The sequence below is a fragment of the Babylonia areolata genome, chromosome 20 (genome assembly GCF_041734735.1).
Source record: "Babylonia areolata isolate BAREFJ2019XMU chromosome 20, ASM4173473v1, whole genome shotgun sequence".
In the NCBI taxonomy this organism is placed as follows: Eukaryota; Metazoa; Mollusca; class Gastropoda; order Neogastropoda; family Buccinidae; genus Babylonia; species Babylonia areolata.
Window position 1 is genome coordinate 24,996,313 of NC_134895.1, and position 10,000 is coordinate 25,006,312.

A 10,000-nucleotide genomic window follows, 5' to 3' on the forward strand; every position below is an offset into this window, starting at 1 on the left:
CTGTCTGATAAATGGCCAGGCAAGACACGATGTGAATTTCATCGGATAGTCTGTCTGATAAATGGCCAGGCAAGACACGATGTGAATTTCATCGAATAGTCTGTCTCACAAATGGCCAGGCAAGACAAGATGTGAATTTCATGGAATAGTCTGTCTGATAAATGGCCAGGCAAGACAAGATGTGAATTTCATGGAATAGTCTGTCTGATAAATGGCCAGGCAAGACAAGAAGTGAATTTCATGGAATAGTCTGTCTGATAAATGGCCAGGCAAGACAAGATGTGAATTCCATGGGATAGCCTGTCTGTTAAATGGCCAGGCAAGACAAGATGTGAATTTCATGGAATAGTCTGTCTGATAAATGGCCAGGCAAGACAAGATGTGAATTTCATGGAATAGTCTGTCTGATAAATGGCCAGGCAAGACAAGATGTGAATTTCATGGAATAGTCTGACAAGATGTGAATTTCATGTGCCCCCTAGGGGCATTTTTCTACACCCCATACAATCAGAACTCAGAACTAGTGATGTCAAAACCTGAACAGATAAGAAAAAGCCTACACATTTTGCAAGCACACACACACGCTTTAACGAGTAACTGGTCGGTTTTTTTTCCCCTTTGCAATTGACAAAATTTTTTTCCTTATCAAAGTTTTATCGAAAAGAATGACGCATTGAAGAGATACTGAAGAATATTCTTTGACAAACGGGAGAACTATATATTTGTGTCGTAAAATGACAGGGCCTACTGAGGTGGAATGTACCGAAAGAAATAATGTGACCACATAAGTAAGATCAAATCTAAAATTTAAAAAAAAAGAAGAAGATAATTTACACAATAAGATGAAATGAAATAAAGTGTCTGTTGTCGGCACTGACGCGATGTGCATGTGTCCATGAATTACAATCCGAAAAGGACGACTGTTGGCGTTAACACCCTGAAAATGCATCATGAGTCAAACTAACCTGTGTTTCAAATGTTCTTTCAGGAACACCGATTTAAATTCTCTAAATCCAACTCAGAGAAAAAAAAAAGTGCAAACACCTTCTGCGGCATAGTATATTAACTGTCACTCTCTGCATTTGAGGATCACTGTTTGATATAGAAAAATGATGATGATAATAATAATGATAAGAAGAGGAACAAGAAGAACAAAAAACATATATAGAACCAATACAAACGACTCAAAGCGCTTTACAATGATACGTCAGTCAGACACAATCCACACAAGAACACACACACACACACACACACACAGGGAAAGAGATAGACAGACAGAGACAGACAGACAGACAAAGCCAGAGACTGAGACGGAGACACAGAGAACTTTAATCACAAAAATCAGAAAGTAAAATGTTATTTCCCAAGGATTGAGATCATGGGCATATTCTTCCAATCTGTCACAGATATATATATATATATATATATATATATATATATATATATATATATATATATATATAGAGAGAGAGAGAGAGAGAGAGAGTAGAGGCCATGGACCTTTTGACCTCTCACTCAACTTCCCCCGGCAGTAAAATTTATTTTCAGCCGGAATATGTTTCCAGGCTTTTTTCAGATTTTAGTTCCAATATTTCTGTCATTCAAACTTGGTTCCAACAGCAATCAAACACGAGCACATTATATTTGGTGCTACCAGAAGTTGGTTCAATAAAATGTCAGGCAAGAGGAAAACATATCATACCGAAAGCAAGTTGATCATCAAACAAATGCATGATACTGATATGAAAGAGAGAGAGAGAGAGAGAGAGAGAGAGGTATGTTTATTGCTCACAACTTACGTGCTGCTCGTTCAAATGGAAAGGGGCATGTGTCTTTTAAAATGAGAGACGATACTGTAGCTGTTATTTCTTATCAGTTCATGTCTTGACAGGCGTTCGTTTTATTGTCGTTGTTTTGCAGACAGGTTTATGGCCTGATGATTGCTGTGTCATGTCAACGTTTTGACTGTTGTTCGATCCATTTTTTTTTCTATTCCACGCTTACGTCCCTTTCCATATATCTACGTTCATCTTCTGTATACAAGTTCTTTGCAGTTTCCGCCCAAAATCTCTCAGGTTTATATATGACTCTCTGTCTGTCTGTCGGACTCTCTCTCTCTCTCTCTCTCTCTCTCTCTCTCTCTCTCTCTCTCTCTCTCTCAGTCTCTGCCTCTCGTTCTCTCTAGCTGTGCATGTATGTGTCTGTCTCTGTTTCTTCCACATTTTCTTTCAGTGTCTGTTTCTCCCACTCTCTCTTTCTCCCATTATCTGTCTGTCTTTCTTTCTCTCCCCCCTGTCTCTGTCTCCCTCTCTCTGTATCTCTCTGTCTCTCTCTCTCTCTCTCTCTCTCTCTCTCTCCCTCTCTCGTATGCCCAGCTACTTCCTGGTGAAAAAAGAACAACTACAACACACTACATCTATGCTGCATATGAAAACACAAAGAAAGGCAGAGAGAGCGAGAGAGAACCCTCAACAAATTCTCGTAACCTTTACCGATAGATCTGTGTCTCTGTGACACCGAAGAAAGTGGGCTGATTTCTTTGTCATGGTGCGATGCCGACGAATAAGGATCATTACATAATGATGATGACTTTTTTCCCCTCGGGACTCAGCCCAAAGGTGAGGAGTTATTTATCAGGAAGTTTTCCCTGCGTTCTTTTTCAACTTGATCGTTCCAAGGTTAAGGGCGTGTGTGTGTGTGTGTGTGTGTGTGTGTGTGTGTGTGTGTGTGTGTGTGTGTCGTGTGTGTCTGTGTCTGTGTCTGTGTGTGTGTGTCGTGTGTGTGTGTGTGTGTGTGTGCGTGTGTGTGTGTGCGTGCGTCGTGTGTGTGTGTGTGTGTGTGTGTGTGTGTGTGTGTGTGTGTGTGCGTGCGTGCGTCGCGCGCGCGCATGTGTGTGTGTGTGTGTGTAGGAAAATATAATTATTTTGAAACTGATATACTACGACTGAGCTATGATTTTCGTGGGCGCTTTAAAAAGCGATCCATAGCTTTTGCATATGATGAAAAGAACAAGGAAGAAAGAAGAAAAGAAAAGATAGAACAGTAAACCGCCAGCCAGGTGGATGCGCTGTAAAATGAAGACATCCAAGTCTTCGTCTATTCATAACACTTTAGCATAAAAGAAGAAAAAAAAGAAGATTCATAAAACATTCATGTGGTCGCAACGGGCCTAAAAATGTAATGATATAAACTGATCAGCAATACATTTACTATTTCACTATTGATAAGATGTGTATGAAAACGAACACATTGAACTTGTGGAAACAGCAATCGAAAGGCACTGTAGTGCTTGTAGCAGGAACAGCAGCCAGAACACACACACACACACACACACACACACACACACACACACACACACACACACATCGCGTGCCATGATAGCCAGTATCGTCGTCCATACCGGAGGATAATACAACATGATATGACATCAAGAAAGAAAGAAAGAAAGAAAAGGAAGGGGGGAAAGAAAAAAAAAAGAAAGGAAAATGAAAAAGATGAATGGCCACCTGACTGCCGACGTAAAAACGAAACAGAACAAAACAAAAAAACAGTTGTTTTTTTCTTCTGCTTGGGTCTTTATTGTTGACTGGTATTGGGTCCCGTTTGGTAACGCATCGACTGAGTTGATAATAATAATAATAATAATAATACCGATGATGATGATGATAATAATAATAAGAAGAAGAAGAACGATAGTGATGATGATGATAAAGACGACGACGACGACGATAATAGTATGTATGCATGTCTGTGCGTGCGTGCGTGTACGTGAGTGTACATCTCTGTGTGTGTTGCGTGTAGTGCGTGTATGTATGTGCAAGTGTGCGTGCGTTCGTGCACTATGATGTGTGCATATGTATATGTGTGTGTGTGTGTTCGTGCGTGCGTGCTCGCGTGCATGTGTCTGCATGTATGGTACTGTGGACAGGTCCATCCCATGTTTTGGGAAGGGATGATGGGATGGGTAGTGTTAGCAATCTGGGCACCTTTGGGAGGAGAAGAAAAAGAAGAAGAACGATGGTGATGATGATGATGAAGACGACGACGACGATGATAATAATGTTTTTCACAGAAATAGAAAGCAGAAGGGGATATACAGTGTTGCAGGTTATTTTTAATCTATCTATCTATCTATCTATCTATCTATCTATTCATTTATGTATTTATCAGTCAATCAATCAATCAGTCAATCAGTCTATCTATCTATCTATCTATCTATTCGGTTATTTATTTGTTTGTTGTAGCAGACATGGATATACAGTGTTGCGGGCTTTTTCAACTTATTTATCTACCTATCTATCAATGTATCTCTCTATTTGTTTATTCATCTATTTATTTGTGTATTTATCAATCAATCAATCAATCAATCTATCTATCTATCTATCTATCTTTATATATCTATCTATTCGTTTATTTATTTGTTTTTTGTTCTTGCTTTTATCGATTTATTCATTGATTTGATTATTCATTTATGTATTTACTGCACTCGCTGACGTTACGGATTGTTGTGCAGCCGAAAAAAAAAAAAGAAAAAAAGTACACCATGCAAATGCTTCCCCCTCTCCCCACCCCCCTTCTCTGCCCTCCCCCCCCCTCCTCATCCCTCCTTCCCCACACCTCCACTGCAGTTCCCCCACCCCAGGCCCCCCCCACCCACCCACCACCACACACACATCCACACCCCGTGCAGGTAAAGAGGATGAGGATCTGACAATGATGATCCCTCGCTGTCTGATTGCCACGATCTGGCGTCATGCAACCTTCTCTTTTGGGGACACTTAGCTTTTCAAGGGGGGAAGGGGAGGGGAGCAAGAACAGTATGGTCTGCCGCTAGCGTCAAATGAGTATAATGTTATTGCTTGGACCTTGTTCTCTTTTTTTTTGTTTTTCCGTTGTTTATAGTAGTAGTAGTAGTAGTAGTAGCAGCAGCAACAACAACAGCAGCAGTTACAGTAGGACTGATACTTAAAGATACAAGCCAGTGTTAAACTCAACTATGTTACTGCTGCTACTAGAGCTGCTGCTGCTACTACTACTACTGCTGCTGCTGCTGCTACTTCTCTCTGCTGCTGCTGCTACTATTGCTACTACCACCACCATCATCACCACCACTACTGCTACCACTAGTACTATTACTACTACTACTACCACCACTACTACCACTCGTATTACTACAACTACTACTGGTGGTACTGATAGGCCCAACGCACGGCTTGTATCACAGATTGAAACAAGCTTACAGTTGAGCCAACAGCAAAGTGAGAGATGTATGATCAACGGTTTCTGTACTGCAACAGGAAGTCATTTACAGCTTAGTATTTTTATGAAGTTGTGAAATTAGGAGGCAAGATTGCACAGGCTCTTAGTGCTGCAGCCTTGGGGGCTAGTTGGCCTCTGGGGAACCATCCCAACGCCGACTGTCCTAAAAACCTCTTGGGCGAGAGAGGGAGAGGACAATGTAACTTGGAGCAAGACGCTCTTCCGCTATGATCAAATTCTTGCCCAGATAGTCAGGACAAGCAGACAGATACCTCCTCTGTTCGGGTGGTCATAGTCGGACACGGCTGGTTATCATAACTGACTATCAAACTCTTACTACTGGCCATGTGCGAGACAATGAAAACAAAGGATTGACGTCCGAGGAGTGCCATAGGGTGTGGATAGCGTGATGCAGAGGCTGTGAAGGAGCGTGCTGGTGGAGCAGATTGGCCTCAATCACCGGCCGTGCAGATAGTGGATCAACAGGACGGAGGGGGTGGGGTGGGGAGGGGGGAGGGAGAGGAGACCCTGGGAGAGAAAGGGGATGGGCAGGAAGGGATTGGTGGTCGGGAGGTTGGTGGGGGTGGGGAGGGATGGGAGTGGGTCTTCCAGTTGAGCAGGCAGGAGGCAAAGGATCAGTTGGCCGGTTCCAGCCTGCCCTCTGTCTGCCTGACTGTCTGGCTGACGTGTGTGCGCTGCTCTGATTCCTCCACAGAGCTGAGTGCGTTCCTCTCTGACTGTCCGTGCTGCCGGCCTTGGCACTCACTTTTTTTTTTTTTTTTTTTTTTACCGTGATATCCTGGCTGCTGGCTTGAGGGAAAGGCTTTTAGAAGGGCTAACATTGACACGACATTGGAATGATTTGACTCTGCCCTGTTTGGTAATGACCGTGAAAACAGTCATGTCTGGGTTGGTGTCGGGGGGTGGGGGGGGAGAGAGAGAGAGAGAGAGAGTTCGCATGAATCTGGAATCACGTGGAGACTGTAAACTTTTTTTTTCTTTTTCTTTTTTTTTTTAGATGGAGTGATCAGGAGTGGAAGGCATGAGGGTGGAAGGGTGGGGTATGGTGTTCAGTCATGGAGGGGGTGGGGGTGGGGTGGCGAGAAGGTTAGGGGAAGGGGGAGAAAACGGAGGGAAAGAAGGAGGATTGGGAGGTTTTGGGGGGGGTTACCTGTTTGGGTATACTTGCTGATACCGTTATAAATGGGTGTTTTAAAAATAGCCGTATCTTCTTTGAGTAAGTCTTATAGTAAGCTGCTGAACACAGTTTTAGACAATGCCAGAAATGTAGGTTGCGTGGCCTATATTATCGTTTTATAAAGAATATAAAGAAAAGAGCTGGTTGTGTGGCCTGTATTATCACTTTATAAAGAAAAGAGCGGGCTGAATTACAAATAGCAGGGACAGCATCTCTCAGCCGCGGTTTAAAACCGCGTGTATGTATTCTGAATGACGGGCTTTCACTGAGGCTTCAGGAGCAGAAATGATTTGCTGCCAGAATACGCGGCAAGCTGGTTTCAGACGTATGTATACCATTCAACAGTAGACCACACTTTGTTTTGATAGCTTTCATTGATGCGACATATTTCCGTTGGAAAAAAAAGAAATACAGCGTAACTATTCATTTGTTGAATTCAAAAAGGCGTAAATTGACAAAACAGAGAATATCTGGCAAAAGTTTTGATACAATAATTATCTCGAGTAACAAGGTTATAGAATTGTGTTTTGTTGATTGGAAAGCATAAATTTACATGGGAAGCATCAAGGGGGTTCGACAAGGAAAGAACCTTTTATCCTTACTGTTTTTATTGTTTCAGAAATTATTTTACACGGCACTTTATATTCACCATGACGGGTGCTATAGCCGAGAGGTTAAAGCGTTGGACTTTCAATCTGTCCGATTTCCCAAGTCAACACATTTACAAACCGAATAGTGCCTGAACATCTTTCGTGTGTGTAAGCACACAGAAGATCAAATACGCACGTCAAAGATCCTGTAATTCATGGCAGCGTTCAGTAGGTTATGGAAACAAGAACATACCTAGCATCTACACCGCCGAAAACGGAGTATGGCTGCCTACATGGCGGGGTAAATAAACAAAAACTGTAATACATGTAAAATGCTACATGAGTGTGTATGTGTGCATAACTGAAACCTGATAGAATGACACAGGAAACGAATGATGAGCGCCCGATAGCAGCTGTCAGTCGGCTCTACCCAGGTAGGCAGCCTGTTGTACGAATAGCTCCGTGTTTTTAAAGCGCTTAGAGGATAGGCGCTATGTAAGTATTCATACCATCATGATGTGAGATTCTCAGATTGATTTCAATTTGTCAAGACTACAGACAAGTCCAGTTTCTGGCGTTTTATCTGAAGATCATGTCAATCCATTTGTCGGTACCTCGTCTGGTTCACAGAGGAAAGACGGTTTTGTCTTGGCAAAATATATCAGAAATGGAAACTTGATTAAAGATACAGGAAAAACGAAAACAAACAACAAATTATTACTTTTATTGAGAGACAGCATTTTACAGTTTTATTAAAGGATTGGACGGGCGCAATAGCCGAGTGGTTAAAGCGTTGGACTTTCAATCTGAGGGTCCTGGGTTCGAATCTCGGTAACGGCGCCTGGTGGGTGAAGGTTGGAGATTTTTACGATCTCCCAGGTCGACATATATGCAGACCTGCTAGTGCCTAAACTACATTCGTGTGTATACGCAATCAGAAAATCAAATACGCACGTTAAAGATCATGTAATCCATGTCAGCGTTCGGGGGTAATGGAAACAAGAACATACACAGCATGCACACCCCCGAAAACGGAGTATGGCTGCCTACATGGCGGGGTAAAAACAGTCATACACGTAAAAGCCCCCTCGTGTACATAGGAGTGAAAGTGTGAGTAGCAGCCCACGAACGAAAAACGAAAAGAAAAAGAAATTCAAGGATTAGAGGTTGTCAGTTCCTTCAAATATCAATGGGTGAGTTTTGTATTAATTTTCAAAACAGGATACCCATTTAATTGCAGATCTGCAAAATCAGTTTACGAATATGAATACAAGCAAGGGAAGAAATATGATTTTAAGTGAGAAATCATTTCAACATGGGAAAGGTTAAAACATGACATTGTCCGTCACATGTTCATCATTGAATACACGGACGTAGCCTTTATCCTAGTTCTTGAAATATTTGAATAGTGCCATCCTCTGGGCTCATAAATGGGTAAATCGGTTGAAATTTCTTGATTCGTGTATACTTTTATGCGAGCGTGCGTAAATGTGCATTTAAGAAAAATTCAGACTGGCAGACAGATTTCGACAGACAGACAGACGGTTATCTATCTATCTATCTGTCTATTTATCTATATATAGATAAATAGATATAGATTTCTATCGAGAGCGAAAGAGAGAGAGTGTGTGTGTGTGTGCATGTGTATGTGTGTGTGTGTGTGTGTGTGTGTGTGTGTGTGTGTGTGTGTGTGTGTGTGTGTGTGTGTGTGTGTGTGTGTGTGTGTGTGTGTGTGTGTGTGTATGTATGTGTGTGTGTATGTGTGTGTGTGTGTGTATGTGTGTGTGTGTGTGTGTGTGTGTGTGTGTGTGTGTGTGTGTGTGTGTGTGTGTGTGTGTGTGTGTGTGTGTAGATGGTGAACGTGTGTACGTAATCTGTATACATCCACACGTGCATTCATGCAAGCGTCCGTGTGTCTATGGACGCACGCTCCTTTCTGACGTGCCACAGACACTCCACATGCCCTCTCCGCACCTTCCTGCTTCAGGACTGTCAACACAATGCCACAACTGATAGTGAATTTCACCGGCACCCGTATCAGCAACAACAGTAACAACGGCAACAACACAACAACAAGCTACAACAACAGCAGTAACAACAGTTACTTTTATAGCAACAGCAGCAACAACAGCAATAGCAACAATAACAACAGCAACTATAACAGCAGCAGCAACAACCATAACAGCAAGAACAACAACAACAGCAACAACAACAACCATAACAGCAAGAACAACAACAACAGCAACAACAACAACAGCAACAACAACAACAACAACAACAGCAACAACAACAACAGCAACAACAACAACAACAGCAACAACTATAACAGCAACAACAGCAGCAAGAACAACAACAACAACAACCATAACAGCAACAACAACAACAGCAACAACAACAACAATGACAGCAACAACAACACCAACAACAACCATAACAGCAACAACAACAGCACCAACAACAACAACCATAACAGCAACAATAACAACAACAACACCAACAACAACAACCATAACACCAACAACAACAACACCAACAGCAGCAACAACAACAACCATAACAGCAACAACGACACCAACAACACCAACAACAACCATAACAGCAACAACAGCAGCAACAACAACAACCATAACAGCAACAGCAACAACAGTAACAACAACAGCAGCAACAGCAGAAGAAGAAGCGGTTGCCTTCCCCTCCACCTCCCCCTCCCCCTCTCTCCTCCCCTCCCCCTCCCCCCCCCCCCCCGCCCCCCTCCACCCTTATCCCCTCTCCTCCCCAAAGAATGACATCAGCGAGGCACGGAGGGGCAGGCCTGACGAAGGCTGCTGACAGTAAATCAAAGTTGTGACAGCGCCGACATGACAGCGGCCCCACAACACGTATCGATCAGCGTGACTGTGGTGCCACTACTGCACACTAAGGGTCCTTTCTGGAGACACACAGAGACGGGGGA